The following is a 20233-nucleotide window of genomic DNA, read 5'->3' as shown; positions in this document are numbered from 1 at the left end:
ATTCTAGATCCGGGTTTTGTAGCCATGAATGCGAGAGAAACTATGGTGGTTTTGGCCAGCACACAAGAAACAGCCACTGAGAAGATGATGCCAAAAGCTGCTTGTTGAAGGAGGCAGATCACTTTCCCAGGATGGCCAAGGAATAACAAAGAAGAGAGAAAACAGAGCAGGAGGGAGACGAGGAGAGTGTAGGAGAGGTCCCTGTTGTTGGCTTTGACTATTGGGGTATCTCTGTGCTTAATAAACATTCCTAGCACCAGGGCTGTAGTCAGTGAAAAAGAAACTGAGGTTGAGGCCAAAGTCAGCCCTAGAGGTTCTTCATATGATAAAAAGGTTATAACTTTAGGGATGCAACCATTTTTATCTTTGTTTGCATAATGGTCTTCTGGGCATTTGAAACAGTCATCTGCATCTGAAAAACAGAAAAAGGTCTAAATTCAGAGTCAGTTAGTATGACACAACAAAATAAAAATAAACCTGATGGCAAAATTACATTACCCACCAATCTGGTTTGATATCTTCCCATCTAAGCACGGGACACAATCATAGCAACAAAACTTTTCCCCTTCCTTCATTTTCTTCTGATGACCAGGATGGCATTGTTCATTACACATCGAAAGAGGAAGCACCTATCCATAAACAGGGGGAAATTAGTATGAATATACTTTTGGTTAACTTTAACTGATCTTATTTACTTAAGCAGTAAATAAACTGTTGAAATAAATATTTAAGGAATATTCAAAGAACGTTTGCTGATATTTGCTGATATTTGAATAATTGCTGATATGGCCTAATACAAAAATTACAATAGATATGTTTGCAGAATAAATGATTTGATGTGAAACCTTCTTGGACAATTATAACATTGGATGTGTCCGTCACAGACTGATAGGGATTTAATTTGCTTCCCCTTTTGTCTTAAATCAGAACATAGCTTCTCCACATCAGTGCTTTTTTTTTTCTTTTAATAATGTTTAAGGGTGCTCTCATTTAACTGCTCATATTGAAATATGGCCCCTTCAGATTCAAAATATATTCAGTGGCATGCATACCCCCATGTCCCCCAGGAAAATAGCACTGGCTATAATATCTGAATTAGATGAAATTTCCTATGATGTGTTTACAGCGTGCTGGTTGTAGGATATTCCAAAAATGTAGGAGAGAGTAAGTGAATCAGAATAATTGAAATAAAATTTGAAGCTTTCATTCTGCTCAGTAGCCATGTCAAACTTTCAGAAAGTGGGTATTGCTGAAGGGATATGTCAGAGGCAAAAGGAATTCAGCAACCAGCAGTTTCCTAAATATCTCCTGCACTGATAATTGTAAATGGTTCTGTGAACCAGTGCCAACAGCAGAAAGCAGAGTGGCAGTGTTAACCTATTACTTCAGGGAAACAAACGTGAAGAAGCAAAGTGATGGAAAGCTCAGACTTGATAAACAATGCATAGAAAATTTGGCACAGTTTTCAAGTTAAGAATAAACAGAATCCATGCCTGATTAAATGCTCGAGGCCATACAATTGTATCTTCATTGACGGTGAATCGTTTTCCTTCATGGGCACTGGGATCAACCCTCCCAACTTTCACTTTCTGGAATGAGTTATTTGGCAAGATGACCAGGTTCATGATGTCAAATCCACCTCTCATTTCCCGTTTATCATTAAAGGACACAGTTTCTCCAGCTGAGTTGTTAAATGAAATGTCTTGAAGAAACAGGTGGAGCTAATTGAAAAAGATGGGGAGGGGGATGCATGGATAACAACGCTCTGCAAATCTCAAGCTTCAATTATAGAAAGAAATATGAACACAATATTTGCATTAATGACTTAAGGAGTAACCTGAATGTAGCTTCACATTGTACCACACTGTATTACCTGCCAAGGCTTCAGGTTCTGAAGTTCAATATTGCTATCAACCAACATTGGCCTGTGCTTGGATCTAGATGAGTACATGGCATGCAAAGCATGAGCCAAAGCATAGACAGCAATATAAATGCTGTAGCTGTGGCCACTCATGTGCATTTCAAAAAGTCCAGCAGGGAGACTTTCCAGACTCTCCTCTCCAGTACAGCTGTCATCATCCATTATAGGCACCCCTGGATCTGGAAAGAAACAGTCAAATGCTTGCTCCCAGAAATCCTTTAGGAACCCATCTCCTTGAGTCCAATTTGGCTTAATGATTTGAAGAAATTTTCTGAAACCTGGTGCCTCTTTTGTGTGAATTGTGAAGGAAATGGCACCCTGGAACATCTCAAAACCCCATCCTCTTGCAGCACCCGTTAATATAAAATCCATCTGCATTGTCATAATCCACACTTTCCCAAAGAATGTGTTTTGCATATTTCCTGAATCCTGTGAACATATAAAAGTTCTCAGCCACAAAATTGTTAAAGATTCTCCATACGTGATCATAGTAACAGTTTTAGGATCTAGGAAAGGTACATCAGTTGGATTAGCATAATTAATATGATTGATGAATTCTTCCATACGGATATCTTGTGGGATTCTTTTTGTGAAGGCTGAACAGATTCCATGCCTGGAAAACATTGGCTCCAATATTCTTAGGAATTGCTCTCCACTGTTATCATCCACAACAAAGAGCCCAACCCAGGTCCATCTAAAATGCTGAAGTAACCATATAATTCCCATATACTGAACGTTTTCATTTGGAACCATACGGTAAAAGGGAGGAGCACCCAATGTTTGGATCTCATCTGGTGCAAATGAACCATATATCAGCTGTAAAAAAATGTACAGTGACCATAGAGATTTGTTAATACCCATCTATTTATTCCAGAAGTCTGTGGCTGGGAGTGGATTTGTGCAACATTATTTCTAATTCTATCCTGAATTAAAGGTATATTATAATGTTCCCAAGATTTTACTACTTGTCATCAATATTACTGCCTTCTTCAGAACTCCATAGCTGAGTAATAAATAATTTCCCAACATCCACAGATATTACCTGCGGAATTTTGAAGAGGCCAATTATGTCCATCATAAGGAAAGAGGTGTCAGAGCCAAGTCCTCCAATAATGGCAAGAAGGGGTTTCTGTTTGCCACATTTGTAGTTGGGGAGAAATGTATTGGACTTGAAAATCAGGTCCAGTGTCGTCCGATATGTCATCCTTGCACTGTCATAGCTGTCGGAGATGTGGAACCCGAGGGTGACATTGGGCAGGATATTGGCATTCTTGTTGATCTCGTTTACCGCAAATGCCAAAGCCAGGCTGTGTTGGTACAACTTGGTTATGACCCTGCCAAGAGAGTTTATTTTAATATCTCAGAAGACACATCCATAATGCACAAATTCGTTATGCTACAAACCCAAAAATTTCTAAGTGCAACTGAGTCAGAATTTTGCAATACCCTTACTACTTTTTTTTTTGATATGTCACAATTTACTCTTTGAGAGCTCATCAGCAAAACAAAGCAATACATTTCCCTTTTCTCTGTCAAATCCACTGTGCATACCCACATCAATGACCTCTAATTTAAATAAACTTTATTAAGGTATTTGTCGTGGAAATTACATTTGTTTTCACAAAGAAGTAATAGTACTTGATTGAAAAAGACTATAGTTTCCATTAGCTGACCACCATCCAATCCCAAGTTACATTAGTCAGAGCTTTTATATCTCCCCTTTATGAGATTTTATTTTGTGTGTGTGCTCATTGTGTGAGTGCACACAAAGGGTTGTGCTGGTTTTGATATGTAGATTTCCCATGTGTATTTTGAAGCCTTGCAGTATTCAAGATCAAGATCACACCTTTTCCTTATTTTATTTAATGCTCCCTACTTGTCATTCCTGATGACTTTCCTGTACCAACACTGTGCTTTCCGAAACAGAAAAGGCTTTGATTTTGGAAGAAGCATATCCACATATACTCTTGATAATTATAAGATATACAGATTAGAAAATACAGATGGAGTGGGGAATCCTTACTGTGGAAAATCAAACAGGTTCTGAGAAGGGTGTTCCTCAAAAGTAACCTGGTTGACTATATAGGAGATATGAGAAGCCATTCCACCAATGAGGAGGCAACCTAGCTCGTACCATTCATGTGGAACAGGGAGGGGATCACCAGTGTGACATTTCATAATTTCTTCCTGAGACACTACAGGAGTCAGCAGGAGCATCAGCACTGCTATTTCTAACATGTTGGCAGAAAAGAGTTTCTGACTCTACAAATTCCCTAATTTGTAACTTGCATCCTTTGTGAGATTGCCAATACTAGAAGTCCAAGATTCAGAAAGGAGAATATCTCATAGGCAGACTTGTCTGCCTCTTGCACTTAATTATAGCCCAATAACACAGGAGTTAATTTATAATTACTTTCAGGCTCAATTACTGACTGTTGTCACCTGCCTTCTAGAAAGCACCAGAAGCTTCAGAAGGGTGAGCAAATTATAATTATTTGGATAATTGCAGAGGGAAATAAATGCCTCTTCAAAGCTTTGATAATTAGTCATGCTTTGGGTAGTGAAAAAGTTGGTTCATCTTTATGGAACAGGTCACAAGTCTTCTCTAGTCCCTAAAGCAGGTGCATTAATAATTTGGTGCTTTGTTGTACAACTTCGGTCAATTCCTGCCTGCAAGGACAAAGATTCAATGACATGTAAATGTCCACAAATATCCCTTCTCTGCCATGAAGCAATGAGAAAGAAAAGTTTGGTTCCTGATCTCTCTGAAAAACAAATTTCTGCCACACCTGCTTTCTTTGCTTGTGTGAGTAAGGAGTGCACATTAATGTAGACTGCGCGTGATTTTGTTAAGATTTCTGCAGTTATTGCTTCACTTTCCACACTAATAGATGGTTGATTGTCAGGATCTAGTTGGCTCCTCAGCTTAATTAGGCAGCAAATGGAATCCGTCAACTTTCAAGGAATTTCATTACATACAGTATTTACACTCAGAGCCATTCACAAAGCTGTCGGCTCCTTTCAAGACATTGACACTTCTGTGCTCTGATTTTGCAGCCAACAGGATACCTTCCAGGAACTCCCCTTTCGATTCTTTGATTGACATATTTCTTTGACCCTTGTTAAAATATGAGAGCAGAGGGATCCTGGTTGTCTTCCTACCCCATCCTCTGATGAATCACCCCCTTCTTTTGTTGCTAGAGACCGCTTATCAGTGTCTTAGAGGGTTGACAGACCTCTTTCTTCCTAGAAAATTTATCTCCTCTTCTCCAGCAAATGAGAAGCAGGGTTGTGAGGAGCTGTCTTCAAACGGTTCGGAAGGAAGGAGAACTACTCCTTCCTCCTCTTCTAACTCTCTCTCTCACTGGGGAGCCCTGGCTCTGGCATTCTCTGAGGCTCTGTCCCATTCATCGTCCCCATCATCCCTCTGGGGAGCCCTTTCTCTCTGACATCGGGGCAATAAAAATATAAATATCATGTCCATATCAAATGATCAATCAACAGAAGGATAGATAGAAAGGCATTTATTGTGTTAATGCAGAGCACCATTAAGAGTAAAAAAAGAAATCAATAATAGCCAGTGACATGGCTCAATATCTATTCACAACTTCCCCAAAAGCCGTAAAATCCCCCACCAGATGTTTCATAAATGGGGTGAGGACAATGCCAGCCTCAACAGCACAACACTTGGAAGTGAGAAGAGATGGGTAGTGCTTGGTTTAATAATAAATAATGTTTATGAGTTCTGTGTGCTGTGCACTGCATTTCCCCTGTGGGTACTCAAGGGTACTCAGTACCAGCTTCTTCTTTTCTCCCCAAATGTTAAAAGAGTGGAATTTACAGTAACAACTTCATAGAGATTAGTGGCACCTCCCCCCTTAATATAAAAGTACTGGTGTTGTGGAACTACTTGCATAAAATAGTTGTGCACTTATCCAGTTCAGCATATAAAAGAATATAATTTCCCATTCAAATTATGTGATCACATCATATTTAAAATCAAAGGGAACGAGAGAGAGAGAGAGAGGGGGGGGGTGAAAGGTGGAAGGTGAAAAGGAGGTCCAATGCACCTTCAGAAACTGTTGAATCTCTTAACAAAACACAGTGACTTTTTCAAGATCACACTTCCATTCTGGAAGAGTTCAGTTGAAGTTTTGGCCACTCTGGCTCCCTTAAGGAACTGTTCTTAAAATTAAGAATAAATAGAGCATTAGTATTACACAAAATTCTTCCTCTAATGCAGTAGGAACCCTTCTTAGCATTTTGAAAAGCTTTGCAGTTCTTAAACTCTTAGTTGCTGACAATTTATACATGTGTAGCTTCATTTGTCTGCTGGCGGTTAGTCTGCCCGCAGTTTATGTATTATTTTATACCACTCTCCTTGTAGCTGATCTGTACCTAAAATACTTGCCCATCATGCAAAGCAGTATGATTGGAGAAAAGAGGACAATTTTCTTAACTCTTACTCCTCATTATCTGTACCCTGCTGTTCAGTACAGGGATCAGAACAATTATGTAGCACTTAGGGGAAAAGATGCATCCCAGTAGCACAGAACTGGACATCAAGATGGAGAAGATTGGAACATTATACCATATGTGATGGTCCTGTCCAGAAATTAAGAAATATTGGAATATGAAACAAGAGGAAATAAAAAAGCTAATAAAAACATCACATAATAAAAGAGCAGAATCATATTTATTAGGAATTTTGAATGCTGACAACCTGAATGGCAAAATTAATATTTTCTTGTACGTGACAACAGCACCGAGAATGTAGATAGCCAATAATTGGAAAGGGAATTACGTTACAACCAAAGCTGAATAAATTATGTGAATACTTGGAATTAGTAAAGCTGACTGATTTGATAAGACAAAAACCAAAATATATAATTCAGAAACAATGGAAATGTTTAAATGATTATTTATGTAGACAAAGATTAAATGTAAGGTATTGGCTATGTTTAGAATAGATTTATGAAAGATTTAGAAAACTTAATGATTAGAGTATTTGTATGAGATTGTATGGGGAAAATACGGAATAACAGATACAACCTTACTTAAAATGTATATAGGAAGTGCAGTGTAAGCGATGTAAGTCAATCAATGAAATTTTATTATTGAGGTATTTGTAGAATAAATTTGGAAGAAATTCTTCCAGCTCTTCTTCTTTTTCTCCTTTTTTCTTTTTCTTTTTTCTTTTCTTCCTTTTTTCTTTTTTGTTCGTTTCTTATATATGTGTACTTATCTGAAATATAGATGTATGTATTTGCAATATTTTGCTCAAATTTTGTAATAATTGTGTTAAATAAAATTATATTTTAAAAAGAAATCTATCACATTTAATAAACATAGGTGCACGATGTTTTTGTCAGTGTAGGTTGTTTTGATTTAGTAAGTACAATAGTACTTTGGGTTAAGTACTTAATTCTTTCCGGAGGTCCGTTCTTAACCTGAAACTGTTCTTAACCTGAAGCACCACTTTAACTAATGGCGCCTTCCGCTGCCGCCGTGCTGCTGCTGCACGATTTCTGTTCTTATCGTGAAGCAAAGTTCTTAACCCAAGGTACTATTTCTGGGTGAGCGGAGTCTGTAACCTGAAGTGTCTGTAACCCAAGGTACCACTGTATTCTGTTTCCTCTTTCCCATTGTTTTGTGTCATATTCAAACTATAATTGCAGACAATATAAAGGATTCGAGTAGGCAATTACTTCACAAAAAATCACCCTCACAATCATTCCTGGTACTAATTTATTCCATCCTGGCATGACACTCAGGGGTTAATGATGGCAAAGAAAGTAAAATATTTGGGGATTAACATGACATCCAAAAATGTGAATTTATTTAAAGACAATTATGACAAATGCTGGACAGAGGTAAAGAAAGATCTAGAAATATGGTCGAATTTGAAGCTTTCCTTGTTAGGCCGAATTGCTGTTATTAAAATGAATGTATTGCCTAGAATGTTATTTTTGTTTCAGACATTACAAATTGTGGACAAACTAGACTGTTTCAATAAGTGGCAGAAAGATATATCTAAATTTGTCTGGCAGGGCAAAAAGCCCAGAATAAAATTTAAGATACTTACTGATGCAAAAGAAAGAGGGGAGTTTGCCCTGCCGGATTTAAGATTGTATTACATGAATCGGCAGCTTTCTGCTGGTTGAAAGACTGGCTACTTCTTGAGAACGCAGACATTCTGGACTTGGAAGGATTTGACAATAGGTTTGGTTGGCATGCATATATATGGTACGACAAGGTAAAAGTTCATAAGGGTTTTAAAAACCATATTGTTAGGAAAGCATTATACAATGTTTGGATTCGATATAAGGATTTGCTGGAAAATAAAACTCCTAGGTGGGTATCACCAATGGAGGCTAAGGAGGTGAAGAAACTTAATATGGAATCTAAATGGCCAAAATATTTTGAAATCTTAGAACAAGAAAGTGGCAAATTTAAATTACAGAGTTTTGAGAAAATAAAGTCCAAGGTACGAGATTGGCTCCATTATTACCAAATAATGGAGACTTTTAAACAAGACAGGAAAATTGGTTTCCAGGTGGAGAAATCGAAATTAGAAACAGAACTGCTAGAACCCAATACTAAGAATCTATCAAGAATGTATAATCTGTTGCTGAGGTGGAATACAATAGATGAGACAGTTAAGTCAGTTATGATTAAATGGGCACAGGACATAGGTCATGACACTATGTTTGCTGACTGGGAACAGTTATGGACCACCGGTATTAAATTTACGGCATGTAATGCCATAAGAGAAAATATTATGAAAATGATTTATAGGTGGTACATGACCCCAGTCAAGCTTGCGAAGATTTATCATCTGCCCAATAGTAAATGTTGGAAATGTAATGAGACTGAAGGTACTTTCTTTCACCTCTGGTGGACCTGCCCAAAGATTAAAGCCTTTTGGGAAATGATTTACAATGAAATTAAGAAGGTACTTAAATGTACTTTTCATAAGAAACCAGAGGCATTTCTCTTGGGCATGGTCGGCCAGTTGGTGTCAAGGAAGGACAAGACCTTTTTTATGTACGCCACTACAGCAGCAAGGATTCTTCTAGCAAAGTATTGGAAGACACAAGAACTACCCACATTGGAAGAATGGCAGACGAAAGTGATTGACTTTATGGGACTGGCAGAGATGACCGGCAGAATCCGTGACCAAGAGAAAGAGACGGTGGAGGAAGACTGGAAGAAATTTAAAGCATATCTTAAGAACTGTTACAAAATTGAGGAGTGTTAAAATGTCAAGGGGAAGGAAGATGTAGAATTACAGCTGAAATTGTTTGATGATTTAAGGTGAAACTGAGAAAGAGAATAAGTTTAAATTTAATTGGCAAAAAGGGTTGCTGAAAAAATGTAAAATAAGGATGCAAAAAGGGTGAGGTATGGGGAAGTCCGAGAAAAGAGGTTTATGAAAATGAGCTTAAGAAATTATATTTGTGTGTTTGTTTGTTTGTTTTCTTTTTCTTTTTCTTTTTGATGTTTGTATGTTGTTGTTGTCTGGTCTAAAAATTTGGAAAATTAATAAAAAATCATTAAAAAAAAACAAAAAAAGACACTCAGGGCATGTACACAGAACACCTGTGAGTACAAGATATGCATTTGGGGGCAGTTCTGCAGAGGGATTACTCTGAAACAAGGTGAACCCCACACCCCATAGTTGCCTTTCACTGGACTGAACTCTCCAGGGGTCCTTTACCTTACTTTACCTAGAGAAAAAGTTGATTAAATTTCAACATTTATTAAAAATCTATGGAAAAAGAACAATAATATTCAAAACATTTAATATTTGAAAGGAATTGTTGGGGAAGGTGATCAGGTTCATGGTGTCAAATCCACCACTCATTTCGCACTGATCGTTAAAGGCCATAGTTTCTGCAGCTGAGTCATTAAGGGAGATGCTTTGAAGAAGTTGGTGGAGCTATTTCCAACATAAACGGAAAGAAATCAAAACAAAATGACTAAATGCTGAAGATTTCAGAATGCCATTCATTCAAAGCATCAGAAATAGAAAGGAAAAGAAAACCCACATTTTAAAATAAAAAAAGATGTAGAATATTTCAATTATTTATTCATGGAAAACAAAAAGTAATGTATTCTCACCCTGTTGCAATCTTGGTGATTGAAATTAGTAGAGTTTGTTGAGAAGAAATTACCTGCTGAGGCTGCAGAGATTGAAGTTTGATATTCCTAACAACTACAGTGGTACCTCAGGTTAAGTACTTAATTCGTTCCAGAGGTCCGTTCTAAACCTGAAACTGTTCTTAACCTGAAGCACCACTTTAGCTAATGGGGCCTCCTGCTGCTGCCATGCAGCTGGAGCCCAATTTCTGATCTTATCCTGAAGCAAAGTTCTTAACCTGAAGCACTATTTCTGGGTTAGCAGAGTCTGTAACCTGAAGCATATGTAACCTGAAGCGTATGTAACCCGAGGTACCACTGTATCTTTGATCTGCCTTTGTATTCAGAGAAGTCTATTGCATGCAAAGCAACTTGTCATCTAGTTCTGCCAAGTGTTTATTGCAGCATTTGGAAGGTATGGTGCACTTGGTACATCATGGATGGGGGCAATATGAGAATACTTTTTTTTTTTTTAAGCCAAGATATGTATAGAACTAAACAGCCTTATGGTTTCCTAGAGATGCTGCTGGACTACAACTCCCATCATCCCTCGTCCTTGCCTGGAGGTAATAGGAACTGGAGTTGAAAAACATATTGTGCTGTTGTTGTGATTCCCGCCGCTTTGCCCCCTGTAATAATAATAATGGCAGAAATCATGTCTCCCCTTAATCTACATTCTAAGCATATCCAGCTCTTCCAACTGTTGATATTCGATATTGACCCATTTCCTTTAAGCTTGTTTTCTTTTGCTTCCTTACTTTATAATTCTGCCCCATTCTTTACTATTTTCCATTTTAGTGGACCTGATGCACATGCAATGAGCACCAGAACTCTGCCCAGAATACTCCTTAGGAAAATGTTTCTTGAATGAGATATTTGAAAAAAAGACATTTTGCGAGATGAACTTAGGCAAAATCTGAGCAGGAACAGAAACTCTGCCAAGAGACATCTCTATAATTGGAAGTGAATATCTACTAATATTCTGACCTGCTCCTAAGGCTCTTTTCCAACTTGTATTACTGTATGATAGAATGAAAATATAAGATTCCTTAATAATTTCTCCTTATTAGTTTCTCCCTACTATTCAGTTCTGGTCGCAAAACAATGATGTAACATTTCGGGCAAAAGATACAACCCAGTAACCCAGCAGTAGAGGCCAAGATGGGGAAGATCTCCACAGCCACCATGCCTTTCCCTCTGGTGCTCAGGTATGTCGGAATAAAGGACAGCCAAACACTGCAAAATGCCAGCATGCTGAAAGTGATGAATTTTGCTTCATTAAAAGTGTCGGGTAACTTGCGGGCCAGGAATGCCACAATGAAGCTGATGATGGCAAGAAGACCCATGTAGCCCAAGACACAGTAGAACATGATGGCCGAACCTTCATTACACTGTACAATGATTTCTTCATTTACCGAATGCATGTCTAAATCAGGGAATGGGGGAAAGGTTGCCAGCCACACAGTACAAATACCTATTTGAACAAGTGAACTGCAAATTACAATTGAACAGGACACTTTCCTCCCCACCCATTTCTTCATTCTAGATCCGGGTTTTGTAGCCATGAATGCGAGAGAAACTATGGTGGTTTTGGCCAGCACACAAGAAACAGCCACTGAGAAGATGATGCCAAAAGCTGCTTGTTGAAGGAGGCAGATCACTTTCCCAGGATGGCCAAGGAATAACAAAGAAGAGAGAAAACAGAGCAGGAGGGAGACGAGGAGAGTGTAGGAGAGGTCCCTGTTGTTGGCTTTGACTATTGGGGTATCTCTGTGCTTAATAAACATTCCTAGCACCAGGGCTGTAGTCAGTGAAAAAGAAACTGCAGTTGAGGCCAAAGTGAGCCCTAGAGGTTCTTCATATGATAAAAAGGTTATAACTTTAGGGATGCAACCATTTTTATCTTTATTTGCATAATGGTCTTCTGAGCATTTGAAACAGTCATCCATATCTGAAAAATAGAAAAAAGTTCTGAATTCAGTGTCAATTAGTGTGACACAACAAAGTAAAAAAAACCCTATGTGATGGCAAAATTACATCACCCACCACTCTGGTTTGATATCTTCCCATCTAAGCATGGGACACAATCATAGCAACAAAACTTTTCCCCTTCCTTCATTTTCTTCTGATGACCAGGATGGCATTGTTCATTACACACCGAAAGAGGAAGCACCTATCCAAAAACAGGGGGGAAATTAGTATGAATATACTTTTGGTTAACTTTAACTGATATTATTTACTTGAGTGGTATATAAACTGTTGAAATAAATAAATAAATAAATAAATAAATAAATAAATAAATAAATAAATAATAAAAAATTCAAAACAAGTTATTCTCCAATTGCTGATATAGCCAAATATCAAAAGTTACAATAGGTAAGTTTTATGTGTTTGCAGAATAAATTATTTGACAATTATAACAGTGGATGTATTCATCTCAGACTGATAGGGATGAAATTTGCTTAACTCAATGTCTTAAATTAGAATATAGCTTCTCCACGCTATATATAATAGGAAATCATCAAATGGCTATAATCACTGCTTCCCCCAAAAAGTAACAATGTTTAAGGGTACTATCATTTTCCTACTCGCATTGAAATACTGCCCCTCAAAGAGGTCAAAGTTAGATTCACTAAATATTTCGGGGTATGCAAATCCCTGCACCCCCCCCCCCCAGTAAAAAAGCACTGGCAATAACATCTGAATTAGATAAAATCTCCTATGTCATGCTCAAAGGGTGTTGATTATAAGATATTCAAATATGAAGGGGAGAGTAAGTAAATCAGAATGAATGAAATAATCTTTGAAGCTTTCATTGTGCTCAGGTTCCATGTCAAACTCTTAGAAAGTGGGTATTGCTGGAGGGATATGTCAGAGGCACAAGGAATTCAGCAAACCAACTTTTCCCCATAAGTCACAACCTTATTTATCTCCAGCACAGTGACTTCTAAAAGGTTCTGTCAACCACTACCAACAACAGACTCTTTGCCATCAGAGTGGCAGAGTTAACCTATTACAGTGGTACCTCGGGTTACATACACTTCAGGTTACGTACACTTCAGGTACGTACACTCCGCTAACCCAGAAATATTACCTCAGGTTAAGAACCTTGCTTCAGGATAAGAACAGAAATTGTGCAGCAGCGGTGCAGCAGCAGCAAGAGGCCCCATTATTTAAAGTGGTGCTTTAGGTTAAGAACAGTTTCAGGTTAAGAACAGACCTCCAGAACGAATTAAGTTCTTAACCCGAGGTACCACTGTATTTCAGGATCACAGATATGAAGAACCAAAGTGATGTAAACCTCAGAGTTAATAAACAATGCATTGAAAATTTGACACAGTTTTCAAATTAAAGACAAACAGAATCCACACCTTATTGAAAACTCTGGGCCATTCAATTCTATCCTCGTCAACGGAGAATCGTTTTCCTTCATGGGCACTGGGATCAATCCTCCCAACTTTCACTTTCTGGAATGAGTTATTTGGCAAGATGACCAGGTTCATGATGTCAAATCCACCTCTCATTTCCCGTTTATCGTTAAAGGACACAGTTTCTCCAGCTGAGTTGTTAAATGAAATGCCTCGAAGAAATGAATGGAGCTAATTGAAAAATATGGGGGGGGGGATTCATGGATAAACACATTCTGCAAATTGCAAGTTTCAGTTATAGAAAGAAATATGAAAGCCATATTTGCATTAATGACCTAAGGAGAAACATGGATGTAGCTTCACATTATACTACACTACATATTGAAATACTTTCTGGTAAGACGTTACCTGCCAAGGCTTCAGGTTCTGAAGTTCAATATTGCTATCAACCAACATTGGCCTGTGCTTGGACCTAGGTGAGTACATGGCATGCAAAGCATGAGCCAAAGCATAGACAGCAATATAAATGCTGTAGCTGTGGCCACTCATGTGCATTTCAAAAAGTCCAGCAGGGAGACTTTCCAGCCTCTCCTCTCCAGTACAGCTGTCATCATCCATTATAGGCACCCCTGGATCTGGAAAGAAACAGTCAAAGGCTTGCTCCCAGAAATCTTTGAGAAACCCATCTCCTTGAGTCCAATTTGGCTTAATGATTTGAAGAAATTCTCTGAAACCTGGTACTTCTTTTGTGTGAATTGTGAAGGAAATGGCACCCTGGAACATCTCAAAACCCCATCCTCTTGCAGCACCCGTTAATATAAAATCCATCTGCATTGTCACAATCCACACCTTTCCAGATAATGGGTTTTCCTTATTTCCTGAATCCTGTGAACATATAAAAGTTCTCAGCCACAAAATTGTAAAAGACTCTCCATACATGATAATTGTACCAGCTTTATTATCTTGGAAATATATATCAACAGGACTTGCATCATTAAACTGATTTATGAATTCCTCCATATGAACGTCTTGTGGGATTCTTTTTGTGAAGGCTGAACAAATTCCATGCCTGGAAAACAATGGCTCCAGTATTCTGAGGAATTGCTCTCCACTGTTATCATCCACAACAAAGAGCCCAACCCAGGTCCAGCTAAAATGTTGAAGTAGCCATATAATCCCCTTATACTGAAGGTTTTCATTTGTAACCATGCGGTAAAAGGGAGAAGCACCCATTGTTTGGATCTCATCCGGTGCAAATGAGCCATATATCAGCTGTAAGACAATGTGCAGAGACAACAAAGATCCATTAATGCCCATCTATGTATTTCAAAAGTTCGTGCCTGGGAGTGGATTTGTGTAACTAGTATTTTTGCAGTATTTTTAAATCTATCTTGAGTTAAAAGGCTATTATAATGTTCCCAAGATTTTGCTTCTTGTCATCAATATTACTCCTTTCTTTCGAACTTCAAAGCTGAGTAATAAATAAGTTTCCAACATCCACAGAATGAATGAATGAATATTTGCATAAGCCATTGGCCATAGCAATGAAACAACAATACTATACACAAAGAATAAAAATAAAAAGTCAGTTATACAAAATACATATTAGGGTTTTCAATCAATAGTCAAATACCGGATCTTATTCTAACTGCATCAGCTAAAAACCTTGCAATCTTTGCTGTCACCTGCTCATTTTGATCTGCCAAGAGAAAGGACACTGTTACAGTGGCTGGGCGACCCAGAATGGAAAATAAACGAGGGGTGATAACCTCATTCCTCAAGTCTTTATAAAGAGTGCAGGCCAGAAGGACATACGCCACAGATTTGGTACTGCGATCTCCACAGGGACATAAGCATTTTTCATGTTGAATCTGTTGGAATCGTTCCTCAAGTACAGCCGAGGGCAATACATTTAATCTTGCAAGAGTAAAAGCATATCTATATTTTAGAATAGCTAGGTTATCCATATAGGGTGCAAGAGAGTTGAAATGGGTAGGTGGGAAATAACCATACTACGGGCAAAATTTCCTTATTGTGGCCAAGTTGTTCTGATACTCAATATCATTTAGGCGCTGACAAATTAGACTGTTTACTTTACTAAAACCCAAAGCAAGTAGCTGTTGTGGTGATAAACCACAAGAGTGAAGCTTCTGATAGACAATTTTAGTCCAGGTCCTCTTGTGACGATCTTGCAGCACTAGGGATATTAGACTTGCGGAATTTAAATTTAGGCGAAGCCCATAGTTAAATGTTCTATGCCAAATCCATAATTCTATGTACAGAAGATGAGCCTCTAGACAGAGGGAGGTATAGAGAAAATTTGCCTTAAGAACTTTGATTGGACAGCTTCCATAGATCCAAGGTGACTGTCTGTCCAAATCTGAGCCCCTTATAATAACTGTGCTAGGGGTTTAGCATGGAACACTTCCATGATTGATCGCATATATTTTCAACCTTTTGTGTAGAAAAGGAATGGCAGAATTTTGTCTTTTTGGGACACTTTTTCTTTTGCACATTTCTGGTGTGCTCCCCATGACCCTGCGGACTGGAAAATAAAGCCAAGATATTTGAAAACTTTGACCTGTTCAATTGGCTGGTTGTCCATATGCCATCTATGGGCCCTATAGTTTCTTGAAAAAACCATGGACTTGGTTTTCTTGTAATTCATGGCCAGCTGTTCTCCCTGGCAATATCCTGAAAATACCCTCATCAGTCTTTTTACCGCTACTTTTGTTTGGGATAGAGGCATATAATAGCATTGATATAGGTTTTATGGTCAATTTAGGGGCATGATACTCTGGAGATGTTAGACACTGGACAATATCATTCATATATAAGTTGAATAGTGCTGGGGCTATAATACACCCTTGCTTGACTCCCTTTGTGGCTGGTACAGATCCTGTAAGTTGTCCATTTGTGGAGCAGTGCACTTTCAACACAGTATCTTTATATAAGCATTTAATCAAGTACAGTACTCTTTTTTCCATACTTGAGGAGTTATGTTGAGTTATAGGGATATTATAAGGTTCCCAAGATTTTTCTTCTTGTCATCAATATTACTCCTTTCTTTGGGACTTCAAAGCTGAGTAATAAATAATTTTTCAACGTCCACATGCACAGATATTACCTGTGGAATTTTGTAGAGACCAATGATGTCCATCATAAGGACAGAGGTGTCAGAGCCAAGTCCTCCAATTATGGCAAGAAGGGGTTTCTGTTTGCCACATTTGTAGTTGGGAAGAAATGTATTGGACTTGAAAATTAGGTCCAGTGTCGTCCGATATGTCATCCTTGCACTGTCATAGCTGTCAGAGATGTGGAAACCGAGGGTGACATTGGGCAGGATATTGGCATTCTTATTGATCTCGTTTACAGCAAATGCCAAAGCCAAACTGTGCTGGTAGTACTTGGTTATGACACTGCCAAGAGAGTCTATTTTAATATCTGAGAACATGCGTCCATAATGCACAAACTCATTATGCTACAAACCCAGAAATTTATAAGTGTAACTGAGCCACAATTTTGCAATAGCCTTCTATTTGTTTCTGATGTGCCACAATTTATGAATAGCATCTTCTTCAACAAATTTTTAAGCTTACCAATCTATGAAGAGTGAAAAGTGTAGTATTCTGTTGCATCATAGATTGCATCTAGATTGTCAATTCATTCTTCATTATACTATCTAAGCACATGTTGATTCAATTATTTGCAGCCCTTTATCATTAAGTGATTGTGTGTCCGTGTGTGGGCATGGACACATGCAAAATAGTGCTGCATTTCACCTCTAAAATCAGATTGTTACTTTTTACATTCTTCCTATTTGTTTCTGAGATCCCCACAGCTAGTAAAATCTTCTTCAGTTGAAAAAATATAAACAATCTATGCTGCATCAGATCATATTTGTCATATGCAATGCGCATGTTGTGACATACTTTGAGAGCTCATCAGCAGAACAAATCAATACATTTTTAGTTTCTCTGTCAAATGCATTGTCGAATACCCACACCAATGACTTCTAGTTTAAATATTACTTATTAAGATATGTGGTGGCTTGAGAAAGAGTATGATCTGAGGTACTTAAGAGTTCACCAAGAAGAATAAATATAACCTGTTTTCCCAAAAAGGCAATTATACTAGAGCTGAAAAAGACTATAGTTTCCATTAGCTGACCACCATCCCATCCCAAGCAACATAAGTCACTGCTTTTATATTCCCCCTTTTTGAAATTTTATTTTTGTGTGCACCCATAGTTTGAGTGCACAGAAAAGGGTGTCCTGGTTTTCATATGTAGAAGTTCCATGTTTATTCTGAAGGCTTGCAGTATTCATGATCCAACACCCTGCATTCCCAAAGAGAAAAAGTTCTCACATTTAGGAGAGTATCCACATATACTCTTGATAATTATAAGGTATACAACTTAGAAAATGCAGATGGAGTGGGGGATCCTTACTGTGGAAAATCAAACAGGTTCTGAGAAGGGTGTTCCTCAAAAGTAACTTGGTTGACTATATAAGAGATATGAGAAGCAATCCCACCAATGAGGAAGCAACCTAGCTGGTACCATTCATGTGGAACAGGGAGGGGATCAACAGTGTGACATTTCATAATTTCTTCTTGAGACACAAGGGGAGTTAGCAGGAGCATCAACAGTGCTATTTCTTATGTGCTGGAAAAAAAGTAATTTGACTCTATCAATTTCCTAATTTGTAACTTGCATCCTTTGTGAGATTGCCAATCCTAGAAGTCCAAGTGTGGCTTATAAGATTCAAAAAGGAGAACATGCCATAGATGGACCTGCCTGCCTCTTGCACTTAATTATAGCCTAATGGCATAAGGAGTTAATTTATAACTACTTTCAGGCTCGCTTACCGACTGTTTTTGCCTGTCTTCCAGAAAGCACCAGAAACTTCAGAATGGTGAGCAAATTATAATTATTTGAATAATTGCAGAGGGAAATAATTGCCTCTTCAAAGCTTTGATACTGAGTGACACTTTGGGTAGGAAAAAATTGGTTCATTTTATGGAACAGTCCACAAGTTTTCTCCATTCCCTAAAGCAGGTGCATTTGGTGCTTTGTTGTTGGAGACTTCCGTCAAACCCTCCCAGCATAAGCAAAAATTCAATGACATGTAAATGTCCACAAATATCCCTTCTCTGTCATGAAGCAATGAGAAAGAAATGTTTTGTTCCTGATCTCTCTGAAAAACAAATTAAATCGAGAAAATGACACTCTCTGGTAAAGCCATTAACTAGACTGAATAACCCAAGCAGTGATAGTCCTGCAATGAAGGCGGCTCTGTCTTAGAATAAGAGTTTCATCTTACCCACCTGCCAATCACTTGCCATCAGGCTATTTTGCTAGCATGACTTACTAGCAAACCATAGGTTAAAGGAATAGGGATTTGGAAAGGCCAATGATTGGCTGTTGGGGGGGTGCCTGCCAGCCTTCCTTTCTTTGCTTGTGTGAGTAAGGACTGCAGATAAACTCAGACTTTGGGTGGGTTATAGAAACTATGGATAGTACTGATAAGTTTAGATTACTGTAGTTATAGCATCACTTTCCACTCTAATTGCTAGCTGGTTGTCACCATCTAGTCCTCGGCTTAATTAGGCAGCAAGCAGACTCCATCAACTTTCAAGCAGTTTTATTATATACAGTAATTACACTCAGAGCCATTCACACAGCTACCAGCTCCTTTCAAGACATTGACACATCTCGGCTCCGATTTGGCCACCAACAGGATACCCTTGAGGAACTCTCCTTTCGATTCTTTGATTGATGTCTTTCCTTGACCCTTGTTAACCTACGAGCACGGGGGGATTCTGGTTGGCGTCTGTGATGGGATAATGAGCTGCTTGTGCGTAAAAGCTTGATCCCTCTGGTGTTTGGCTGGTCATCCAAACCGAGACACTAACGGAGCCTCCCAAGGCGTGACTCCGTTAGTCGCTGGTAGAATCTGACAGTGGGCGTCTACGAAATTTACTCCAACATAAAAGTTGTTTCACGGACATGCGCCTTCGTGACTCTCTACGTGACAGCTTCCGGCGAAGGGTGGGAGTTGCCAACGGGGGTCTTGTTACCTCTGCACTATTCTCACTAGAAGTATCCCAGAGCCCTCCCTCCTCCGACTCCCCTTCTGCCGGAGCTTCTGCTCTCCCCCTGCTGGTTCCCTCCTCCGCTGCAGAATCTCTCCGAGTCTGCTGGAGCCCCGGCACCAACTCTCTTTCCGATGGCAGTTCCCTGACATCCACCTCCCCCTCAGGGCCCCCTTCACCCCCCGCGTCCTCTCCCACTGGCGGTGAAGGCGGAAAGCCCCTAAAGGAACTCTCCTCGTCGTCCGAGGATTCAAACACTTCTAACCATGGCGTACCGTCTCTCTCCCCGTCTTCCTCTTCTTCGTCGGAGTCGGCTTCCTCACCCACCCCTGACTCTGGGAACCCTCCAAACTCTCCTTCCTCATCAGTGGTCCCAAAGTGTTCCCTTCTAAATCGTGCCACGGGTTGCGGTTTCTTTGGGAAACGCCTATGAAATGTTTCTATTAAAACCTCGTCATTGACTACCTCAGCGGGTACCCAAGTGTTTTCCGACTCTACTTCCCCCTCCCATTCTACCAGATATTCCACCTGATCCCCCTTCCACCTGGAATCAATGATTCCTGCCACGTTCATGTCGCGTTCTCTCTCTTCTATCACGGGCGTTCGGGAGACCTCTCTCTCACGCTCCCCCCCCCATTCACGTCCCTCTCGGTACGGCGACAGTAATGACCTGTGAAATACTGGGTGCAATTTCATGTGATTGGGC

This window comes from Podarcis melisellensis (genome assembly GCF_964234715.1).
Source record: "Podarcis melisellensis genome assembly, chromosome: 13".
Lineage (NCBI taxonomy): Eukaryota > Metazoa > Chordata > Lepidosauria > Squamata > Lacertidae > Podarcis > Podarcis melisellensis.
This window is presented reverse-complemented; position numbering follows the sequence as displayed.